General features: G+C 39.4%; 1 protein-coding gene across 1 annotated transcript in view; it reads left to right on the forward strand.

The window, feature by feature from the left end:
- The first annotated feature begins 939 nt into the window (after positions 1 to 939).
- FAM222A (family with sequence similarity 222 member A) overlaps positions 940 to 25,658 on the forward strand; it is a 96,986-nt gene continuing 72,267 nt past the window's right edge. Inside the window, exon 1 of the mRNA XM_073672717.1 lies at positions 940 to 1,928. The gene's annotated coding sequence lies outside the window, so the exon portion shown is untranslated. The remainder of the gene's footprint in view (positions 1,929 to 25,658) is intronic.

Raw genomic sequence — 25,658 nt, forward strand, 5'->3', positions numbered from 1 at the left:
TATATATGTGTGTGTGTACTGTGATATACCGTATATATAGTATGTCTTGTACAGTAATGTATATATATATATATATATGTGTGTGTGTACTGTGTATATACCGTATATATAGTATGTCTTGTACAGTAATGTGTGTATATATATGTGTTGTGTACTGTGTATATACCGTATATATAGTATGTCTTGTACAGTAATGTATTTATATATATGTGTGTGTACTGTGTATATACCGTATATATAGTATGTCTTGTACAGTAATGTGTATATATATATATGTGTGTGTGTACTGTGTATATACCGTATATATAGTATGTCTTGTACAGTAATGTATATATATATATATGTGTGTGTGTACTGTGTATATACCGTATATATAGTATGTCTTGTACAGTAATGTGTGTATATATATATGTGTGTGTACTGTGTATATACCGTATATATAGTATGTCTTGTACAGTAATGTGTATATATATATATGTGTGTGTGTACTGTGTATATACCGTATATATAGTATGTCTTGTACAGTAATGTATATATATATATATGTGTGTGTACTGTGTATATACCGTATATATAGTATGTCTTGTACAGTAATGTGTATATATATATATGTGTGTGTGTACTGTGTATATACCGTATATATAGTATGTCTTGTACAGTAATGTATATATATATGTGTGTGTACTGTGTATATACCGTATATATAGTATGTCTTGTACAGTAATGTATATATAATATGTGTGTGTGTACTGTGTATATACCGTATATATAGTATGTCTTGTACAGTACTTACCGCAGCAATCAAACAAGATTGAGAGTTCCGAGTGCTGAAAAGCTTCCCACGTCTCCGCCCACCACTGACCCGCCCCCTGCCTTTCCTCGTCGCCTATTGGCCGATACTCCAGTGTAGGAGTGCCGGGGGCGTGGCGATCCGAGCGGAGACAGAAGCATCGTTCTGCTTCCCTGTCAGTTCCCGTCGTGCAGAGCAGCAGAGTGTAGGTGGTGGCCGAGCCACTGCTGCATGGGCGCAGATTCATCCGGCTCATCCATCAATCTCTGCACGATCGGCTCTGTACCTCCGCTCCCTGCATCCCCTTCTGTGCTTGGTGGGGAACCTGCCACTAACCCCCCACAAGCCTGAGTGTGTTGCGGATGTAAGCAGCTGCCAGACATCCGAGAGGGGATGGAGCACACAGGAGAGGATTAAGTGGATGTTGCCTGGTGCAGATTGATCGTCTGCAGCACTGAGGCTCCGGCACCTTTTTGCACTTCTCGGTAATATTTATTACCTGCAGCAGAAGGCAGTGGCGGCTCCGGGTCGCCGCAGATCACTTCTGTCCTCTGCCTGGAGTTTACAAGAATGATGATAACAAAGACATTTTCCTTTCTTGCCTGTTAATATTTAAATTCATTTTTCTATTGTTTTCCTGATTTTCTGCTGTCATCGTGATATGAAACCGCTGCCCCCGAGGCTGGGAAAGAAATTGAATTTTCACTGCTAAGAAGAAAAAAAAATCAAGATTAATAAGACACGGAGGCTTTCTTCAGATCCCTGCTCTGGTAAGATTTGGAGTGCTCCTCTGCTCCTCTAAAGATCAATTGTACTGCTAATTTCTCCTCTGTCCTGGAACATACAAGATCCTTCTTATTTATGGTTTATCTGACACTTGGATTAATGGTACAAGTCAATGCAAAAACACTACATGACACTTCAGACAATTGATGGTTCCTAAAGACAGAATTGTGCTCCAACTCTTTGTATGCTGTTCCCATCCCATCCCAAGGCTTTTACCACTGGCTTTTTGCTGGAAGATTAAAGGAATATTTCTGAAGACCTTATGGCTTGGATTGAGTTTTAAGAGTCCTACAAAGACTTTATTCTTTTTCCTGGATCAAAGGCAGTAAAGCAGGAAAAAAGGAGATTTATGGTAAATATTTTCAGGTCTGAGAAATATTTCACAATTTAGAATTTAAGGGTTAGAATAGAGCAGATGGTGGATTTTCCTCCCAGCTATCTTCTTCTTATGAATGCTGGTTGCAACTAGTTACTTTATCTTAATCGTTATCCATCTGTGTATAATTATTGGAAACATCTTTTTTTTTTTCTTCTGAACTCTTTGAATTAACTGTATTGTAGATTTGGTTTTATTATTTATACTTTATGTTCCTGGGAATATTTTAATACTGTGATAGGTGAGGACTTGCTGATGCCAGGGTTATGCTCTTCATATACTGTGATCTTCAATTATTGTAGCCTTATGTTTGTAATATTTACACTAAATATATAATATGTGTGTTTGTAAAATAGAGAAAAGGACTATTTCCTAGACTTAGACGTACTGTATATTCTCTTAAAAACCTGGATCTTTTATACTAGGGCTGAATAGCTCTCTGTGGCATGAAGGGGGTAGGTCATTAGGCCTTTTGTCCCATAGGATTTATTGCTAGGGATTTGCTGTAATCTTTGCTGAACTCTCATTCTATAGAACAAAATGTAAATATTTGCAAGCAAAGGCAATGGTGTTGTATATCATTGTATGCTTGTCAACTTCTCTGTAGTGGCTTGAAGCCATTTAATGTCCTTCTTCTGGAAAGTTGAGATGACTCAGTTTCCATCTCACAAGACACATTCAGACAGTATCTTTGTGTATGAGTAAGGAGGAATGTCTAGCCTTAAATGAGAATTGATCTTGCATTGTCTTGTTAGTTTATGATGCTGGCATTTGCTGTTCTCCTATACATACTATGATCCTATATTTAAAGACACAGTATGGGCAAACAAGTCGGATAAATATGATGGGAATAAAAGGCATTCAGTTTAGAAGTATTGGGGATTAGCTAGTGTTTACCCTGTTCCATGAGGGTCAAGGACAGAATAGATGTCGATTTAAATACTGGTTGAATGTCTGACCCTTGTGCTGATTTCATCACACAGTTGTGTATAAAACAGAATTTCTATGTTGTGTTTTTGTTCCTCTAGTTGGTTTTGTGTTTCAGTGCTGATGGTAATCAATTGATGTTGTTCTTGCACCCGTATAAATAATCCTGTTCAAGACATGATCATAAATTACAGTACTCTTTTACTTTAGTATTTAGCATTAGATGTTTTTTTTTTTAATTTAATATTTAATAGTTTTTCCTTTTTTTTGACTGCAAACATTTAAACATTTACCTTATTGATACTGTCCTTATTATTTTATGGAAATAAAGTTTTTCTGAGATTTTGTACTTAAGGGAAATGCATTTATTAGTTTGTATTAGATAATATCAATATATCTTGTGGCTTTTCATCCTGTTTTTCAGTTTAATGATGTATAATTTATAGTAAAGGGAGTAAAATAATGAAATTTAAGCCATTACATAGGTCGCCAGTCTCACTCCATCTGTGCCATGTCAGGTGTATCCATGACACACCATTGCTCAACCCTGTTGGATGGCAATGGGTCATCATTCTGCACATGAAATTCTGTTCTTCCTCCCTAACCTATGCAGTGATTGGATAAAGTGATGGACTGTGAACTTCAATGCCCTTCCCACCTGTTGAGTAGTAAAAAAGGACTTCAGTTTCCTGACATTAGGCTAGGAAGTTAATTTATGGGTGAGAATATTCTTTTGAAACCTCGTGAATCTATAAAACAAATGGAATAGATTTATTACTGTGGTGGCCTTGACCTTGGTCTGAACAGTCTCCAGGTAGTCCTTGTACATCAAAGGAAATGGACAAATAGAGTGCGAGAAGAATTGTGTGTAAGTAATGTCATTCTCCAGCTGCGGCAAAAATCCTAGAATGCACATTTTCAGTTTACGTGTTATTAGTGGAAATCGTAAATTACGGCATTTTGACAGGTCGGTTTACAGAAATTGTTACTGACTGGTTGATCGCCAGACTACGGCTGTATTTATATTTTTAGATAGTTATAATGGAGATAAGGTTGTAAAGTCTTATATGGCATATATTCTTATTTGGACTCATTCAAAATCATTTTTCTTTTTATGTAAAAAAAAACAAAACAAAAAAAACCTAGAACTTTTCTACCCTTAGGGAGAGACAGAGGTTACCTGAGATGTAGGCTTACTGAGACCCTTGTGAATGACTCACTCTGCCTTTCATTCTCCAGCCAGGCTCAACAGTGAAAAGCTATAGGGTGTAGGTAATGTCCCTCTTTTCCATGGCAAGGTATAAAGGTCAGTTTTGGGTTCCAATAATGCTTTAGGTGTGTTTAATCTGTACTTTTTGCAGAAGGTCAATAAGTTTTAATGGACGTATCTTCTATATAGATGAATTCATTATCTGGATGTTGACCTGAGCGTTTCCCTGCTGATACATTGTGCTAGGATGGAAACAGGAAATATCTAATCTTAAAATTCAATACTGCTAGAAGAGAATCCCTGCGTTATAATACTTTTATAGGGATGATGTTCTCCAGAGCAGAAATATTTATATATACATTGTGACCAGAGGTGTACATTAATGCTTTATTTCTCTTATAAACTCTGTATTTTTAGAAGTGACATCTGTATGTTGTCTAACAGTCCTAGTTTCTTCTGCTAATAGCTACCATGATGGGTTTAGTTTGTGTTTGCTTAGCTGGAGATTTAATGGGAACAGTCAGATTAGTAGGCATCTTGATGAGCAGGCCTGCAGATGGGTCATTCCTTCTTTTGTCTGTCCTTGTTTTGCTTATGAAGGTAGACACAATAAAACTCTGTTCTGCCTTTCAACCTCCAAACAGATAACAAGGCAGAGAGGAAATGAAAGGGCTTAATGGCATATGGCCTAGTAACCATTTACAAACAAGCTGCGGCTGAAAATCCTGGGAGAGGGTATCTGCATTAGGAAAATAAATGGTCTAAAGGTAAACGGCTAGAGGGGATTTATAGTATGCATATAGTATTTGTTCAGGATATACAGCTTGTCTAAATGTTAATATGCAGGATCGTTAACTGTATGTGTATATACTTAGCAGTATCTCCAGTTATGCCATTACTATCCTTAATAAACTAACCATGTAAACTTGTATCAAATCGCTATTTAGTGTACCTACAGGTTAGAAATTGAGGGTTTTATAATGCATAGGTAGAGTATATTATTGCCTTGAAGGTTGACACTAAATCTGACCTGCTAAAATGTTCACCCCACGATTGCTTTTTTTTTTACCCAGTGCTGCAGTTTTTACCCAAACTTCAAAAAATCTACAGATGGGTCCATTAGCTTTCTATGAAAATGGCCTTAGGCCAATTATACATTCTGAATACCTTTCAACCAATCGTAAGGGTGGGTCACCTTTCCCATGACCCACTCCATACAAAACTGACCCCAACTCAGCCAAGTTAGCATAGTGTTCTCCATGAGACGAAGCTAATAAGCCTATAATGGTGTTTATCCCCCCTGAAAGAGGACCTATCACCAGATAAAAAGTGACCAATTTGTTGTGCTTATTTGTTTTCCGCTGCTACTAAAAGTCAGGGTATCTTTTAAATCCGCCATATGGTTCTATAGATATGTAACTTTTTATTTAGTGCTAATTTTTATGTTTTTACTGGAGGGCATGGCTCTGATTATCTGGGGGAATGTTTTAGGCTGCCTTGCATTATTACCGTATGATCACGCCCTCTTAGCAAAGACCATAAAAATTATCACTAAGTAACAAGGACCATATCTTTGGCACGATGTGGCAGATTTTTAAAGAAATGTAATATTTATGGGAGCAGCTAGAATAAAATAAGACCGAAAACTGCCTACTTCTGACATGATGGGTTCACTTTAAGAACAAAAGGATCAGGCATGTTGAAAACATACAGCCTGATCCCTTTTTTTCTACTGATTTCAAGGAAAAGTGGACATCCCATTCACACCTTTAGTTGGTTCAGTTTTCAATAAGTTAACGTGTATAGCTATATTTAGTGAGGTAGGGAAATTCTTTTTTTGGACATGTACTTAAAGGGAATCTGTCAGCAGGTTTTTGCTTTGTAATCCGAAGACGCCATGAGGTAGGGGTTAAAACACAGATTTCAGCGATGCCCCTCTTATCAAGCTCCAAGGTTTTGTTTGCTTACAATGATTGTTTTAGTACCAGGAGCTTATCATTGCTCAGACTGATGCAGGAGCCCTGGTCTGACATGCCCTCTCTTATGATAAGCAGCTCACTGCCTATTGACATTGTGTATATCTCCAGCCTGGTGTGGGCGGGGTTAGATACCTCAACTCTGCTTCATTGCTAAATCTAAAAGCTATGACTGTGTCAGAACTGCTGCACCCAGTAAACTAAGTGATACATCATTGGATTCAGCTTCTCCTTGCCTATATAAGGCTGCTTACAGATGAGGTAGCAAAAACCTGCTGGCAGATTCCCTTTAATTGGTCATTTAAAGCAAAAACAACAGAATAAATACAGAGCACAGTGAAAGTGACATTTGTATTATGAAACATTTAGATTACACACATCTATATAACAAATGTAGATCTACAAAAAATAGAGAAGGTATAAAGCTAATATTGTAGTACAGTATTGCATAACTAAAGCTTGTTTTGCATTATTCATTTTGTCCCTCATAAGATGTTAGATATTATACCTTTCCCATATAATCATATAACAGTGAAGAATAATGCAGAATGGGATCTTTGCATCAGCCATATTATCTGTGTGTGTAAAAGATGGAATTTTATATGGTAATAATTTTAATCAGTATCTTATTTTCTAGAAACTTATAAAAGAAAAGGATATATAAAAAAATTATAAGGTCAGGAACAGTAATTATTGGTCTGAGGACTTCAGTAATCCAGACGCTATAATAGAAGAACAAGAAGCTGCAGATATACACCTGTATGAATGTATGGAAACCACTAAGTCATGAGGAAGCAGTCATATAGGGAACGGAGGAATTACGGTAGATTTGTAGATCAAGAGTAAAATAATCTAATATTTGCAGTTTAATTCTTTTCTTTTCCATTAAGCTCATCACTGTGATGATGTGGAAATGATTGCCACAGGCAGGTACTATAGGTATTTCAGCTCGGATGACCGATTACATTGTTTACATAGAGAAAACAGCCTGGAAGGTTTTTTTTTTCTTAGTCTATCAGGGGAAAATAAATGTATATGGTTCATTTCAGCAATTTATGTGATACTGTGCTAGTTTTAAAATGATCATATTTTGGGTAGACTATGCAGATTAATGGGAACTTGTCGTCTGATTCATGCTGCCTGAACCACGGGCAGCGTGAATGAATCAATAACTTAGCTGCGCTATTGCAGCTGTGTATGTATTCAGTTTGTAGTGGGGAAAGCGCACACAATAGGGTGACCCTATTTAAGGAGGGAGAACAAATGAAAAAGGTGTTGTTCACCTAGGGGATGGTTTGGTGCCATGTTTTAGAAGTTCCACCTCTTCTGCCTTGTGGCTGGGGGGAGTCTTCATGTAAAATCTCCATAAATGGAATAAAAACACTTTTAAAAATGGGTTGCGCGACTGTAAGAAGATATATCTTGCTGCAAGACTGTTCGATGAGGGTCCTTTTATGAAGAAAACACGTTTCAATGCCATACCGGAATATTTTTCAAGTCAAAGGACCAACAGATGGGACTATTACTGAAACGCGTTGTCTTCATAAAAGGTCCCTCATCGAACCATGTTGCTGCAAGATGGCATGTTCCATCCTCGCAGCCTATTTTTTAAATGTTTTTTTATTTCATTTATGTATCTATTCAAAACATATTGTGAAGAGCCGGCCGGGGCGTATGAGTCTCAAATGAGTCCGAGGCTAGTCTCCAGTGGCTTGTCCCGACTCAATCCCTTTGACTGAAAGATCGCATCCTATGCTCACACCTACAGAGATATGTGTCGGGGAGAAAGGCTGGGGACCGAACAGACTACTCCTCCAAGACATAGTCCCAAGCCGTTTTTTATTTTTTTTTTAAGTATATTGTATTTGAAGCAATACTGGCAGCAGTAGCACAGCCATATTCTGATTCATGCTGCCCATAGTGAGGGCAGCATAAATCAACTGACAGATTCCCTTTAATGATGAATTTGTGGAATGTATAAAGAACAAAAGGGCTAAAATGAGCAATATGTATGCAAATTGTCAATTGAGATCATTATATTTGTAAGAGTGTTGCAACTGATTTCCTTTTTTAGAGGAAAATGCAACAGTGTTTAACGTAGCATCTATCATATTTGCATAGCACATCTATTATATTTATTTCTTGATGTATGTATTAGACATTAGCCTTTTTTATGTACTTACCAGAATTAAAGCAGACACTTCTCCTGGTAGCAGTGTGAGTAAAGTCTACAGCGAGTGCAATAACTGAACAAGAACCTAGTTCTTTGATTTTATTTAAATCAAGTTTAAGCCTAGAACCCTTTATTGAAGGGAATCCTGTGTGCGGGACATGGCCTCTTACATTATAGCTTCCTATAAGAGACTCCCATCAAACAGGGTCACTGTGACCCTCTTATCCAGTAGGTATGAAAGGAGTCAAGGAAAATATTTATCTATTGTAGACATACACACAAGATCATCCAGGCGACAGCCATCATCCCCATCCTCCCCATAAATAAGCCCTATCATCTTGACCTTGCGTTCATGTTGCTGCCAGACACTACTGGCACCGCTTATCTCCAAGAGAAACAAAAGATGGGACTTGATAAAATTAAATGTCTCACCCTTTGTCAAGGATTAAATTATATTGTGTCTTCAGATGCTTGAATTGTTTTGCATTTAACAGTAACTATTCTTGTAATAGTCCTTCAACCTATTACTACTCTATTGTATTACCAACACAATCAAATATATGAAGGGAATTCTTTGTATTCTGTATAATAGTAGTGAAAGTGTAGTCTATTCCAATTTTGGTGGTTGTTTGTTGCTAATTGCTCATATTGAAAGAAAAAATATGCATAAATTAGCCTTTGTACTAAAGATTATGCTTCAAATTGTCCTCTGCGAGTCATTGATGGGAAGAACATGTAAAAGATTATGACCTTGTGTTTAATGGTACTCTTGGATAGTTATGGAAATTAAGACCGGTTTATGAGTGCGGAGATTCACGAGGAGCCTTCTTAATGATACATCTTTCCATGAATATATGACTTTCTAATCCATATATATTTGTCTCATACCCATCCTGCACCCTTCTACATGAAATGCTGCCCCATCCTGCACCCTTCTACATGAAATTCAGCCCTCATGACCCCCTGGCATCTAGCGCCTGTTCAAGACTTCTTTTTGAAGCCTGATTTTGCTGATGGCATTTTCTAAGCACATCATCACCCGACCCCTTCTGATATTCTTAAAACCTGAGATTTCAGTTCCAGAACAACTGGAGTGTTACCTCTGGTTCAGTGTATAACCTGACAGCAATGTCAGCCCTCTGTCTTACAGATACATAACTCCTTCCTTCTGTCATCGGGTGCAGGCAGCAGTAACTGGTACTCTTTATGTAAATCTGGCAGCCACATACAAGGCTAAATTTAACCCATTTGCAATAAGCTAAGACGCCAGGACAGACAATGGAGGGCAATGACACATTTGATAAACACTGTAGGGACGTCCTTATCAATTGTTATATTTTTTGTCAAATTTTTTTTTTTCCATATTTACAAAAAGTAACATTTCCCACTCACCCTTGGACCATTTTAGAGTCAACCTTCCTGTACTTTCAGGAAGAGTTTTCAGAAGTCTCATTATCATAACAGACAGGATCACTATGACAGGTAACACAGGATCCACCATTTAGATTGTATCACATCTGACCCTGCTGCCACTCCTTTCACAACTACTTTGTAATTAGATGATTCAATAGAAGGCATACGGTCTGAGTCAGTCTATTGCTGCTAATGTACAAGTGGATTTCCAGAAAGAACATAAAGTTAGAGTCTAAAAAAAGCCCCAGTGGCCAGTATGACAATTGCAAGGTTTCTCATTTTTTATTTTTACAGATAGTGATATGGAATAAAAAAACTGAATTTAAACAAAATATCACTTTCTGATCACACATTCCCTTCAACTGTGACCTGCAAATGCATACGGACTACCATGAACCATTCATAGCTGGATACTTTTTTTTTTTTTTTTTTTTTTAATACTCTGTGCACAGGTTTGCAAAGTAAATGGATCGCTGTGGCTCTAATTTCTTCTGTAAATGAGATGAAACTCACACATTCAAATCTATGGTGCCCAAAAAAAATATTGGCTGCCATATGGAGCCACAGTATAGAATCTGACTTTTATGGCTACATTGCGATTTTGGAACACTGGAAACCGTTAAGGATCTTGTACATGATTAATAGCTGCTGATGTAAAAAAACAGATTGTATACGGACAGCACACGGATGGCAAATGAGAAAAAATTTTGAGTTTTCTGGATAGACCCTGAGCGATTTACTTATATATATATATATATATATATATATATTATACATTATACAGTGGTGGCCAAAAGTACTGGCACCCCTGCAATTCTGTCAGATAATACTCAGTTTCTTCCTGAAAATGATTGCAATCACAAATTCTTTGGTATTATTATCTTCATTTAATTTGTCTTCAATGAAAAAACACAAAAAGAATTGTCCTAAAGCCAAATTGGATATAATTCCACACCAAACCTAAAAAAGGGGGTGGACAAAAGTATTGGCACTGTTTGAAAAATCATGTGATGCTTCTCTAATTCGTGTAATTAACAGCACCTGTAACTTACCTGTGGCACCTAACAGGTGTTGGCAATGACTAAATCACACTTGCAGCCAGTTAACATGGATTAAAGTTGACTCAACCTCTGTCCTGTGTCCTTGTGTGTACCACATTGAGCATGGAGAAAAGAAAGAAGACCAAAGAACTGTCTGAGGACTTGTGAAACCAAATTGTGAGGAAGCATGGCAATCTCAAGGCTACAAGTCCATCTCCAAAGACCTGAATGTTCCTGTGTATTCCGTGCGCAGTGTCATCAAGAAGTTTAAAGCCCATGGCACTGTGGCTAACCTCCCTAGATGTGGACGGAAAAGAAAAATTGACGAGAGATTTCAACGCAAGATTGTGCGGATGGTGGATAAAGAACCTCGACTAACATCTCAACAAGTTCAAGCTGCCCTGCAGTCTGAGGGTACAACAGTGTCAACCCGTACTATCCGTCGGCGTCTGAATGAAAAGGGACTGTATGGTAGGATACCCAGGAAGACCCCACTTCTTACCCCGAGACATAAAAAAGCCAGGCTGGAGTTTGCCAAAACTTACCTGAGAGAGCCTGAAACGTTTTGGAAGAATGTTCTCTCGTCAGATGAGACAAAAGTAGAGCTTTTGGGAAAAAGCATCAACATAGAGTGTACAGGAAAAAAAAAGAGGCATTCAAAGAAAAGAACACGGTCCCTACAGTCAAACATGGTGGAGGTTCCCTGATGTTTTGGGGTTTCTTTGCTGCCTCTGGCACTGGACTGCTTGACCGTGTGCATGGCATTATGAAGTCTGAAGACTACCAACAAATTTTGTAGCATAATGCAGGGCCCAGTGTGAGAAAGCTGGGTCTCCCTTAGAGGTCATGGGTCTTCCAGCAGGACAGTGACCCAAAACACACTTCCAAAAGCACTATAAAATGGTTTGAGAGAAAGCACTGGAGACTTCTAAGGTGGCCAGCAATGAGTCCAGACCTGAATCCCCAACCTGTGGAGAGATCTCAAAATGGCAGTTTGGAGAAGGCACCCTTCAAATTTCAGGGACCTGGAGCAGTTTGCCAAAGAAGAATGGTCTACAATTCCAGCAGAGCATTGTAAGAAACTCATTGATGGTTACCGGAAGCGGTTGTTGGCTAAAGGTTGTGCAACCAAGTATTAGGCTGAGGGTGCCAATACTTTTGTCTGGCCCATTTTTGGAGTTTTGTGTGAAATGATCAATGATTTGATTTTTGCTTCATTCTCTTTTGTGTTTTTTCCTTGCAAGCAAATTAAATGAAGATAAGACCAAAGAATTTGTGATTGCAATCATTTTCAGGAAGAAACTGAGCATTATCTGACAGAATTGCAGGGGTGCCAATACTTTTGGCCACCACTGTATGCTCTTGTGAGCCTACCCTATAGGGTTTTCTTGAGGTCGGTTATATAGCTCTATTACATTGAAGTCCTAGCATTAAGTTAGTATTTTCTGACAGTCAGCAGCTCTAACAGGGAACACATGATCACTCTAAGCTGTGTAGAGACCATGTGATACCGGGCTTATTAAAACCTCTTTCTGATGCCTAAGTGTAAGGCTGTGTGCCCACGATGCGTTTTTTAAGCGTTTCCGCAGCGGCAAAAACGCTGCAGAAACGCTTAAAAAAAACACATGGTAGAAGGCCTGCCATGTTCCCCAATGATAATCCGCATGTGCTTTGCACATGCTGCGGAAATTTCCGCTGCAGATTATCATTGCGGAAAAAAAAATGCAGCACTACCAATTATTTTGCGGAAGCGCGGCGTTTTCGCCGCCATTGACTTGCATTGAAACACTTGGATTACGTATCACTGCATCTGTACATGCGGAATCCAAGCGTTTCAATGTGCGGATGGTACCTAGGTCTAGAGGTGAGGAGACTCTCCTCCGGACCCGGGTACCATAGAACCTGTGAAAAAAAAAAAAAAAAAGAATAAAATAAAAAAGAAATATTATATTTACCTTCTGATGGCCCACGCTGTGCTTGTCTTCGCTTGCTGGCAGATCGCGGTGGACTTAAGGACCTGCGCTGACGTCATTTAGTCATGTGACGGCAGGTCCTTCAGTGTACCGCGAGCTGCCGGCAAGCCAGGACGGAGCGAAGCTAGACACCGCGGGCCATCAGAAGGTAAGTATAGATTTATTTTTTTATTTTTTGCCATTCTTTCGGTCACACTATATAAATCCATGCCGGTTGCATGGATTTATATAGTGTGATCAAGTTGTCAAGCACTTTCCAAGTGATGCTAAAATCGCTTGGAAAGCGCTTGTCAACCCGCATGTGAAGAACGCTTCAGTTCCGCATGTCCCTGGCAGGAAAAACGCATGTACAATCCGCATGTACAATCCGCATGCGTTTTTTCTACCAGGGAGATGCAGAAACGCTCAGGAAAAAATCCGGAGCATTTCTGCATCGTGGGCACATAGCCTAAAGGTTATGGCTTCTGTTTAATTCGTGACTTCTTTCCTGATAAGTTGGAATCACAGGTCACCAACTTGTTGTTGTCCATCAGGCCTCGATAATCCACTGGATTGTGTAATGCTTAAAACCCATTTAGAACTGGCCAAAAGTCAGGAATGAGGAACGCTGTAAACAGGCTGGCAATCACCCGACGAATGAGCAAAAAAAGCTTCTCCATCAGGTCTGATAATTTTTTAAAGAAGATCAGGTCAAAGTCTCCAGTTTGTTTGTTGTTGTTTTTTTAAAATCCACTATACTGTTCTAGAGATATGGCCTTTTTATTTACTGCTAATTTTTATGGTCTTTTCCAAGGGGGTATGTCTCACAGGAAGCTCTGGGGCGTGTCTTTAGGTTGCACTGTATTATCCTGTGAGCCACGGCCCCCTAGGTAAGGACCATAAACATTAGCACCAAATAAAGTTTCTCTCTGTAACCATATGGTAAATTAAATAAACTAGAATTTTCAGGAGAGCAAAACAAGGGTGAAAACTTCTACTTTTGACCTGGTGACCAACTAAAACTATTCTATGCACTTGCATGTGGCCGCTCTGCAGGTGTGTGATGGTCATAGTTAGCGATTCTGAATGTGCCTTTCGGTCCTGACATTTGGGTTACGCTCCCACAATGAGCTTTTGATGTTGCAGATTTTCTGCACCCATTAAGTAAAATAGGTTACTTGCATTTTTTTCAAAAATATGCAGCCTAAAAACTCATCAAAACCTCATTGTGGGAACTTAGCCTAGCAGTTTAGATCTAATGCTCTCTGCCATTTTGACTGTTTGCCAGCTAAAGAAATATTTATATTGGGATAAATTGTGAAGTGATCTATTATCCCCCAATTCAGCTGCTGTTTTTAGTGTCTTACCCTTTGATACATTTACCCTTTAGTAAACTGTGTAAAGATGTTTCATTTAGGCAATGTGACTTTGCTGTCTTTGAAGTGGCTGGATTTCAGTTACTCAGTAGCTGCATGACCTTAAGGCAAATCTTTTAATCTCTCTGAACCTAGGTTAAAATAATTTGATTGTAAGCTCTTAGAGGACCAATATATTTTAAAGTATATTGCAAATAGCATAGTCTCTGCCTTCATAAAACAATATTCACTAAAAGGAACTTCCCAAAGTTCGTCTGTACTTTTTTATTTATTTATTTTAATTCTATACCCGTGTTTCTTTGTGTTTGGTTGCATACACCTAACATCCCGCCGTGCTGTATATAGAGCACCATAATTCACATTAGTCCTTGTCCCCATCTCACACTCACACAGTAGGGCCAATAACATAGGAAGTCAATTATGGCTATGTGTTTTCGGAGCAGGGGTGAATACCAAAGTACCAGGCAATCACAGAGAAAACATACAAACTCCATGCAGACATTGCTATGGGTCAGTTTTATAAGGTAAGTGCTCGTTCTCATCTGTGTAAAACAAACAAAAAATAAATAAATAAACACACAAAAATACAAAATATGAATAAAAAAAATCTCTCCGATGTTGATCCTGAAAAGGAGTGTCCTGCAAGTACAATGCGATATACAAAACTTCGACCCATATACGTGGCCACTTGCAGCATGCTGTGATTTACCCCCCTCATCCAGGTTTAAGATGAGAAAAAAAATCACGGAACAGCGCAGAATCATTAAATATCATTAGTCAGAGTGCAATCCAGTTTTTTTTTTTTTTTTTTTTTTTTTTTATATAATATATATACTTGTAGAAATGATACTAAGTATGTCTAACAATATGTTCATTAGATAGGTGATAACATGCTCAGTCGGGAATACCCCTTTTAAAACGGTAATTACTTTTTCTTTTTCTTTTTTTCACAACCCTGCCATAACACATGCACATGCATTTCAACCTAATGAAGGGCTGTATACAACTTTTTTTTATTATTCCATAGGTTTGCCCATTGCAAAAATAATAAAATAAGCTTTAATTACTCACTGCAGGTCAAGTACTGCCTCTCCCTTGCTGTCTTTGATGGGTTGCAGCGGTGATGTCGTGACAAAACTAAATGACACCACTGTAGCAAATCACTGGGCTTAACTGTCTTGTGCTGACTGCATATACATTACTGCTGAGTGCAGTAGTTGCCTGCAGTGGTCACATGCTGCAGCCTGTCAACTAAGACCAGGGGCAGCGACGACAAGGCTGTGGTGAGTAAAGCTCGTTTTATCATTTTTTTATTTTTTTTTATTTTTTTTTTTTTACAGTGGGCAAGCCTATTGGATAAAAGAAATCCTAGAAAAACCTCTGAAAGTGAAGAGTATTTTGGAGAAGAATGCTGAGTAACATATTAGGGCTTGTGCACACATTGAGTATTTGCAATGTTTTCCGTGTGTTTCAGCACCTGCGAAATGAATGGGATTTCTGAAATCTCATGCACATGCTTCTCTTTTTCCTTGCGTAACTTGTCAATACGGTATTGCAAATCTGCGACATGTCAATTCTTTCAGCGTTTTTGCACAGCTTTTCACACATTCAAATTAATGCACAAACGCATTTAATGCAAATACCCTTCTTGTCCAATTCCTTTTTTACATATCCCATCTCTGAATGGGAATCTGTTAAACAGCTGTTATGTACAAAGAAATATATAAAAAAATTCTTTCTAGTATATAGACCCCGAGTTAAATAAATGCCACTTGTGGTGGGTGTAAGCTATGACATAGCTCTTTTATTAGTAAAATGGTGAGGCTCAACGTAATGTTCCACAAGGAGGGGGTGCACTGTTGCAGTTTTTCTAGGTTGCTAAGTGATAGCAATCCATAGTTTAATCAGTTTTATCCTACTTGGCTAGGTGAATATAATTTAATTTTGAAGAGGGCAGCCTAATAGATTAACCATTGTACTGCTCACTGACTCTTGAAATTAGTACAAGTGACTAGTGGCCAATGTAGTCTGTGAATTTAGAGGGAAAGAAAACTAATATACATGACATCCAGTTCCAAGGATATAAGGTCTTGGTACTTTCCATAATATCAGAAAAGTTTAGGCAATCCCTTTCCTTTGTTGACTTCGAACTGAGTATTTACGCGAACATTAATGATCCAAGAAGTCTTTAGCGTTGACGGCTCAATGTCACTCAATATTACAATATTTTTTACTATTCAGACTAAGAACTTCTACTTATAGCGTCACAAGATTAATCTCCTTGTATTGCTTGGATCACAGACTACATTTATCACTGTCCATAGCATCCCTGTGGGTACCACAGGGCCCTGCTGTTTATAAGAATGGCGGTCTTGTTAACAATGTTTGAATGGAGCAATGCGGTGGTCCTGCATTCATACTACTGCTTCATTCATTGTCTGTGGGACTGGTGGAAAGTACTGGCTTCAACTATCCCCATCAGTCCCATAGACGAGAAATAGAACAATAGTACACGTGTGACCACCACTTTATTCAAACGAGACCCCATCCTTCTTCTGATCACTGGGAGACCCAATGGTGAGACCTATGAGATTACACATTTATCATCTATCCAGTTCATAGGACATAAATGTTGTTCATGGGCCAACCCATTTGCGTGAAAAATCTATAATTTTTTTTACTTCACTTTCTAAGCAAAAGGTCAAATATCTATTTTGTAGATTATGGCAGTAATGGAAATATAAGGGGAATACAAAGGATTTTGGTTTTCTTTAGTGCAAAAAAGCCTACAGCCTGGTCATTATCATAATCTATGGTAATCCAAGTTTATAGATTACACTAATGCTATCTTCGGACATATATCAATGACCTTTTTTATGATTTATTTATTTGTTTTAAGTGGTTTTACAGACCAGGCCAAATTTTCGGCAAGCACTGAACATGAAGAGAAGCTAATCGACACGTAACTTCAAGTATGTAAATCATACTCAGAATATAATCCTAACAGTGTGTACAATTTGGTTTCGGTAAACTGCAGCACTTGTCAAAAATTTGCCCTGGCCCGAAAAAACCCTAATATTTTTATTGTTTCTATTTCAAGCGGTTGTCTACTACTAAGATAACTCCTTCTCATTCCCCATGTTTGGCCCCTTGAAAATAAAACACTTATACTCCCCTCCCATGCTGTTGACGCCTTTCCAGCGGTTTCGGCACTTGCGTACGGTTGTGTTGACACATGAGCCCTGCGCCCAATCAGCACTTTTGTCACTGTCCCCGATGTACAAGTAATCAAGAGGAAGTGAGCAGCCTGTCGCAGCTCCCACTACCCCTTGATTACGTATACGTCCGAAGGTGGGGACAGTGACGACAGAGCTGATTTGGGCACAGGGCTAACTTGACATAACGTTGACATAAGGAACAGCGCCGACATAGGAGGCGAGTATGTGTTTTTATTTTACGGGCCTATGCTAATTGTCTCTTCAGAGAGGAAGAGAACTAGAACTCTAGTGCCACCTACAGGAAGTGGCAATCTTAAGTCAATATCGACCCTTTAATGGGCCTTATCACATGACTTAGGATAAAAAGCCAAGACCAGAAACTCAATTTGCAGACAGTGTGTTTCGGGGTACTGCCCCTCGTCAGTGCAAAGTGAGTTCTGGTTTGGCTGGATGAGAGGCGTCAGACCGGTATCTAGGGTAATATTTCTCCTTGCGGAGACCAAACATGGGGAATTGAGAAGGGGTTGTACTAATAGTGGACAACCCCTTTAAGGTTCACTTTTACTTCACTGTTGATAAATGGGATATCGACTGCACATAAAGTACGACTTATCGTCTGTTTACTTCACCTTGGTGTGGCAAAATAATTTTTCTATAAAATATAACTTCATTGAGGTCATTCCTTCTCTGAATCAAATTCTACTAATATTACTGAAAAAAACTAAATTTTAAGTGTCTATGATTGTGGTATTATTTGGAATATAAGTGATCGATAAGGAAAGTGTCACCTGCGACGTCTGAGAAATCTGCCTTCCTGTGTACTAAGACTTGGATTTATTTTGATTAAAAATAATTCTGTGGAATCCATTATTTCCTGTGGGCGCTTCATGCCGGGCCTTTTGTTAGAAGCCCAGTGTGTGTATAATGTAAGAGATTCTCTGCTTAGTAAAAGTATCCTCACTGCTCTAAAACATTCCCAGCAGGCTCTTGTCAGATACAGGTCATTAACTTTTTTTCATTGAGAGTTTGTTTACACGGCTGCAATAAATAGCATGTGCGTCCGCTGCTCTCCAGAATTTCCTATGGATCACCCCTCTCTTAAGACAAGGCCTCAATGATTTCATGTACATGTGAACAGAAAAATGACAGCCCTTGTGGAGCGGCACAATAGGGCAGATAGAAGTGTTGTGGCAAGAGAAGAAATGCTATACGACAAAATCTAAAACCGGCGGTTAATATTAAAGTCTTCTAATCGGTTGTGCTGGAGTAATAAATATGGTTCATCTTTGTCTGTCTATGTGCCAGAAAATGAGAACTACATCGGCTATAATTTACTCTAAAGTTGGTTTAAATTCTGGAAAATCTGCACACTCTGCTCTTAGGCTATGTGCCCACGATGCAGAAAATTTCTGCAGCATTTCTGCATCTCCCTGGCAGAAAAAACGCATGCAGATTGTGCATGCGTTTTTCCTGCAGAATACATGCGGATTCACATGCGTATCCACATGCGTTAACGCATGTGTTTCCGCATGCGGACTGACAAGCACTTTCCAGGTGATAGCATCACTTGGAAAGTGCTTGACAACTAGGTCACACTATATAAATCCATGCAAAAGGCATGGATTTATACAGTGTGACCGTAAAATAAAAAAACAAAGCTATACTCACCTCCGATGCCGCCGCGTGTGCTGTCGCGCTCGTCCTGGCTTCTTCCTGGTTGCCGGGCTCTCGCGAGACAGCCTGCGGTCACATGACCGCGACGTCATCTCAGGTCCTGGAAGGAGAAGCGCTGCAGGGGCCGCCGGACAGGTGACAAACTTTATTATTTTATTCTTTTTTTCACAGGTACAATGGTACCCAGGTCTGGATGAGAGTCTTCTCTCCTCCAGAACTGGGTACCATCCGCACATTGAACCGCATATAATCCGCATGTACAAATGTACAGACACGGATTATATGCGTCTCAATGCAAGTCAATGGCGGCGCTTCCGCAAAATTAATGAACATGCTGCGGATTTATGAGCGCTGCAGAAATGCTGAGGAAAAATCCGCAGCATGTGCATTGACATTGCAGAATGCCATTGGGGACCATGGGGTGCGGATTACCAAGCGTTTTTGATGTATTTCTGCTGCGGAAATTCCGCAGCGGAAATGCATGAAAAACGCATCGTGGGCACGCAGCCTAAGGGTATGTGCACACAACGTCTTTTTTTTTTTTTCTTTTTTTTGTGGATTCTGCCTGTAACCACCTGAAAAAGTGCTATAAAGATGCCGAAAAGAATGAGCATATGCACAGCAATGTCAAAACAACTTGCTGTGCATATTTTCCATCTTTTATAACTTCTTTTAACTGCTTCAGTCTTTGAAAGCTGTTGTCACGCACAGTGTTGGAAAGACAAAGTGCAACACGAAAGGATGAGGGGAAGGGAGCCCAGACACAAGGGGGCAGTGGAGACCCCCTAGGCTGATCTAATATCATCCTGTCTCCCTTACCATCCCTATGTTGGTTTCTCACCAATCACCGAACAGGAAACCTAAGCCCTGTATATCCCTAGAGCTAGGCCCTGGATAGGGAAGGGGGGGACGGGGACGTGAGCACTGGTCAGTCCCCACTATAAACTAAAGGCAACAAGGGAGACAAACACAGGGGGGAGAAAATTAGCTTGAGCAAACAGAGAGATTACACCAAACGTCCTCCAGAGCACCAGAGAGGAAGTAAGCCGATTGCAATAGCTACAAGCCTTCACAAGGGAACATGTGAATATCACTGGCACCTCCCTGCAGCAAACTGAAAGTATTTAAACACCCAGGCCAGGGTGCCAATCAGAGCAGGAGGGAGGTAGCCGGTGGGTCCTAAAGTAAGACAGATTTAAGAAGGAGTCTGTAATGCCAAACAAAGTGACCTTCTGCAACCAGCTGCAGAACAGCTGTCTACTACATCTGACACACCCGTGATAGCTGTGAAGCGGCTAAAGGAACTGACAGATCTATTTTTCTGGTGGCTTCCACTTTGAAGCCGCCACTATGTTATATATGAGAAGAAAAAGACGTCAAAGAGGCTTTAGAAAAAATACACTCAGCATTTTCCTGAAGCTTCTTCTGCTTCAAAAACTATGCTGGTAATCCAGTATCTAAAAGACACTGCTCATTCGCTTACTGGTTTAAAGTATTGGGGATGCACAAAATCTCAAAGTCATAAAATGTTTGCAAAAATGTTGCATAGAATCATAGAATGTTAGAGTTGGAAGGGACCCCCAGGGTCACCGTGTCCATCCCCCTGCTCAATGCAGGATTCACTGAACCATCTCAGACAGATGTCTGTCCTGCCTCTGAAGACTTCCATTGAAGAAGAAGAACTCACCACCTCTCGTGGCAGCCTGTTCCACTCGTTGGTCACCCTCACTGTCAAAAGGTTTTTGCTAATATTTAATCTGTATCTTCTCCCATTCAGTTTCATCCCATAAATTTATCAATTCAAAATTATATATTTTTTTTACTGTACAGTGGCATAAAGCACTTTAGTAATTCCTCAACCACTTAATACTGTTTACCTATCTCTATATACAGAGTGTATAATGTAATATAAAAGAATGAAAGTAACCTAATATACAGTTATATGAAAAAGTTTGGGCACCCCTATTAATCTTAAGCTTAATGTTTTCTAAAAATTGGTGTTTTTGCAACAGCTATTTCAGTTTGATATATGTAATAACTGTTGGACACAGTAATGTTTCTGCCTTGAAATGAGGTTTATTGTACTAACAGAAAATGTGCAATCTGCATTCAAACAAAATTTGACAGGTGCATAAGTATGGGCACCCTTATCCATTTCCTTGTTTTAAATACTCCTACCTACTTTTTCATATAACTGTACATGATTTGTACAGAAAATCTGCAACATCAAAAACTCCACTTATTGTGGGAATGTAGCTTAAATGTGATGCAAATAATAATTTTAGGTATACATTTTTTATCAATGATTATATGACCGATTACACTCATAAAGTTCAATATCGATTTGTATTTCAGATTAAAACTTAAAAAGCAAGACCATTAAAGTACCCGATAGATAAAGACTTTATCATTTTTACATTCATTCAGAATTGAAGAATAAATTGTTGATCAGGTTTACAGGGATTGGAGAAAGTCAGTTTGTCCAAAGCTTGAAACACCTGATAACAGACTGCATTCATTTGCACAGTACTTATAGATATGGCCGTCTTTAAGTTTAATGTCCCTTTAAGCCAGACGGAAATTAGCACGACATACTGTACCGGTCTCTGGTTGAAAAGACCTGCTGGGAAAGCTGCAGGTGTCCTACCTTATTACTCTTACCCACTGCACCCACTGCTTCCCTAATTGCCCGATAGTTGCATTTCAAAGGGAATTTACAAGGAAACACAATCCACGTATGGAGGAGTGCATTCATCTTAGGGCATGTCCACTCAAAAGTATGCCATAAAATAACACCAATATTATAAAGAAATGTAATTGAAAAACCATGACATCAGCAGAAATATCATTTCCGTCAGGTGAATATACATTTATATAGAGTTACATAAGGGTCAAATACCAGTAAGTGTCATGTTTGACACGTTTTTTGTTCCTGCGGCGCAGAACATGGCATCTGTACTACATTGAGAGGCATTTCATGTGTCTGTCAACTCGCCTGTGTGCCCAGCTAGTCGGACCGGTTATACACGTACAGTGCTTTATTTATAAATGAAGATAACTGGTCAAATTTGATGGTAAAAAATATGTTGCACTGGTATGTGACAAACTGCATGAGAAATGGCCAGAATCGTCATTTAGTGTGGCCCCCTTTTAGCAGGATGGCCTTTATCTTTTGTTTCTGTGACACCCATGAGTTATACATACTCCCGGTCAGAGACTGATTAGTGGGCGTGGCGTCGGTTTCCATACACTTGTATAGCGCAAGGCCGCGCCCCGTCTAGTGACACGACCTTCCGGTGGGTGTGGCCGACTAGAGGGCGTGGCTTCACTTCATACAATTGCATGGAGTGAGGCAGTGCCCACTGCCCAGGACTATGTATAACGCATACATACCCTCTGGTCCTGACTCAGAAACCGGCGAATCCCCGCAGCTCACAGTGCGAGCACTGGGGAGATTCCTAAGTCTGCAGTCACACAGAGACTTATTTATTTGGACCGGACAACGCCTTTAAAAACACAGAACATTAGGCTTGAGATTTCTATAAATCCCATTCCATTTTTCTCATACTTAAACTGAGTTTCATCAGTTTTTTTTCAATCAGATTTTCATTAGTGTTCAGTCAGTGTCAGTTTTAACGGTACAAAAAAAAACCACCTGATGAAGGTCTCTCAGGCTTCTCCTGCAAATATTACGTGAAATACTTACAGCTCACAGATGGCGCCCGCTTTTTTTTTTTTCAAGGACCCATAGACTTGCATTGCTGGGATTGAGCCGTGACACACATCAAAGTCGGACATGTCTCCTTGCTTTTGTTTGGACCAGTCAAGCTGTATAAAGTAAAAGGAACTGTGAACAGCCCCATAGACTGTAATAGGTATGAGTTCAATCCGCAAAAAAACACAGATAATGCTCGTACACCAAAAACTGACATCTGTATGAACCCATAGGATCGCTCTTAAAACATATTCTTACTGGAGAACAAGCACCTATACAATACACTGCCATACTATGACTTACTGCTCAATACCAGCTGTGCAGTGAGGAGGAGCAGGGGACTTGGGACTTCCATTCTGGTGACCAGCAGTGGTGGGACACCCAACAATTGGACACTTAACCTCTGTCTTATGGATAGGTGTTAAATGTTTATTCTGGGAAAATCCTCTTACTGTCCTTCAGTGATGATGTCCTATACATGCGCACGTGACCACTGCAACCAATCACTGATATCAGCGGTGATGCCTGCATGAATGTTACAGTAGCACTGAGGATTGTGATTGGCTGTAGCAGCCATGCAAGATATTTAACAAAGATCGTCAGGACTATCGGATTTGTGATGCTGAGGTGGCGTAAAACCAGAAATGTGTAAGTTATTGTATCATATCCCTGCTTTAAGTCAATTTAAAAAAAACAAAACAGGTTTCTTTTTATATGGTAGTTTTTAAATTGTGTGTGTGTGTGTGCATATGTGTGTATGTATGTATATATATATATGTGTGTATGTATATATATATATGTGTATATATATATATATATATGTGTATATATATATATATATATATATGTATGTGTATATATATATATATATATATGTATGTGTATATATATATATGTATATATGTGTGTGTGTATATATATATATATATATATATATATATATATTTAAATTATATTGCATTCACGTGTGTATCCTAGTGTAAATATATTCGGCTTTGATTTTCCACTGAGTGTATCTTATTTGTATTTTCAGATGAACTTGTACATGTAATATGTGGACTGGGAACAATATATTTCAGCTTTCAATTGTTTTGCGTTTTTTATTTATTTTTTTTTATTTTAGCAATTTTTATTATAACTGAGTATTCATTTTGTATCATCACTTGCTTAGGACAGATTGTCTCACATTTGCTGAGTTGCATCCCTGGGTTGCAAATCCATTTTGGCAAAAAACAGGTTAAATGGAAGTCTCTTGTGTGCTATCTTGTAGATAAGCAGATGGCTCCTGTCTGCTGTCTCTGTATTAAAGCCAATCCATTGCATTGATTTACTTTCATTGCTTTGTGCAAACTGAAATGTGGGTAGAGAGGCTACTGTGGGAGAGGTGGACTTACAATTTCTCCAAATGCTACCGGATAACAGTGCCGTCCAGGAACTGCCAGATGCTGTAGAAAATGCTTGCTAACCCGAGATTCATTAATCGAAACAGTTTAGAAAGAAGTGGTCCATCAAAAACATGCTTATTCCTGTTTAATAAAACCACAGACCTCTGCAAAACATCTGAAGCAGCAGATAAGACACGTTTTTACTAATAGATTTCAGAATATTCAATAAGGGAACTCATTTTATTTAATTTAATAAGGGCAATAGTGCATCACATTTCTAGTCTTTTTTTTCTAGCTTAGATATTAGAGTTTTTTGTTTTATGTAAGGGTTAAAGGTAACGTTTCCAGCCAACCAGTGCTTGTATCCTACTGTAAAGATTAACCGCCTCAAAACATTTACCCCTGATGCTAAAAGTAAGGACATATAAACACATCAGTTTTCATTTTTGTCCACATAAACACATTGTTTTTGTTCCCTTTGGCAACTGCTTTGCTTTCGATTTTTATTTTATTTTTTGCTGATGTTACTGTATTGTAGCAGATTTGCATTTTATATAGCAAAGTTGACCATACTTGAAGTACACAAGAACCTGCAGATCGGTGGGGATCACTTCTTTGTTGCTTCGTCATACCCCAAATACATAGCACAGTGTGTAGACCATATTCATTTGTCAGTCAATAGGATTCGCTAATAATTACAATCGGAGACGTTTTGTTTTCGGAAGTTCTCCCTTAAAGGGAATTTGTCACCTGTGTTTTGCCACCAAATCTGAAAGCAGCATAACGATAGACTCTGATTCCAGCAATGTGTCACTTACTGGGCTGTGTGCTGGAGTTTTGATAAAATCACTTTATCAGCAGGAGAGTAGCAGTAGAGGACTAATAAACCTGCTGCCATGTAGTCCTACATATTTTATAAGCAATGTATAAACCCACCCACACCACTAATTGGCAGATTTCTGCCTATGCACAGTACACAGAAAGCTGCCAATCAGTGGTGTGAGTGAGGTTATACCGAGCTCAGCATTCCGAGAACTGCTAGATCTGCAGCAGATAAAACAATGATTTTATCCAAATCACAATAAGATCCCCAGTAAGTGACACATCACTGGAATCAGGGTCTCTTTCCTTACATTATTTTGCTCTCAGATAGGAATAAAGCTAAAGTCTTATATTGCTGACTATAGACCTGAAACATGTTTCAAGGTGTTTTTTTCTATAGTATTTAAAGAAGTCCACTACTTTATATGAACCCCCCCCCCCCCCAATGTATCCCCCCCTCCCGGGGCCCAGAAGTGTTTTTGTAGATACCTTGCGGTGCCTTTTCTGCCTGTGAGCGGCGCTATCGCTGGCCGCTCAGAGGCATCACGTGACCCGTTCCTGATGTCACGTCAAGTGAGGCGTGACATCAGTGATGCTGGGCTGTTGGTGGGGTTACCGGGTGCGTCATACCTAGCATCCACCGCGCGCTTTCCCAGTGACTGAGCAGAGGGAGAGGGCGCGGTGGATGCCGGGTGTGACGTGCTGGGTAACCCCGCCCACAGCCCAGCGTCCACCATGGACCGCAGAAGTGAGTACCCCCTGCTGTAGCCGGAACTTGACGTGACGTCAGAGCCGGCTGCAGCCGGGGGTCACGTGATGCCTGTG

This window comes from Phyllobates terribilis, unplaced genomic scaffold, assembly GCF_046119375.1.
Source record: "Phyllobates terribilis strain yellow unplaced genomic scaffold, ASM4611937v1 Scaffold_1__5_contigs__length_1240528914, whole genome shotgun sequence".
Classification (NCBI taxonomy): Eukaryota; Metazoa; Chordata; class Amphibia; order Anura; family Dendrobatidae; genus Phyllobates; species Phyllobates terribilis.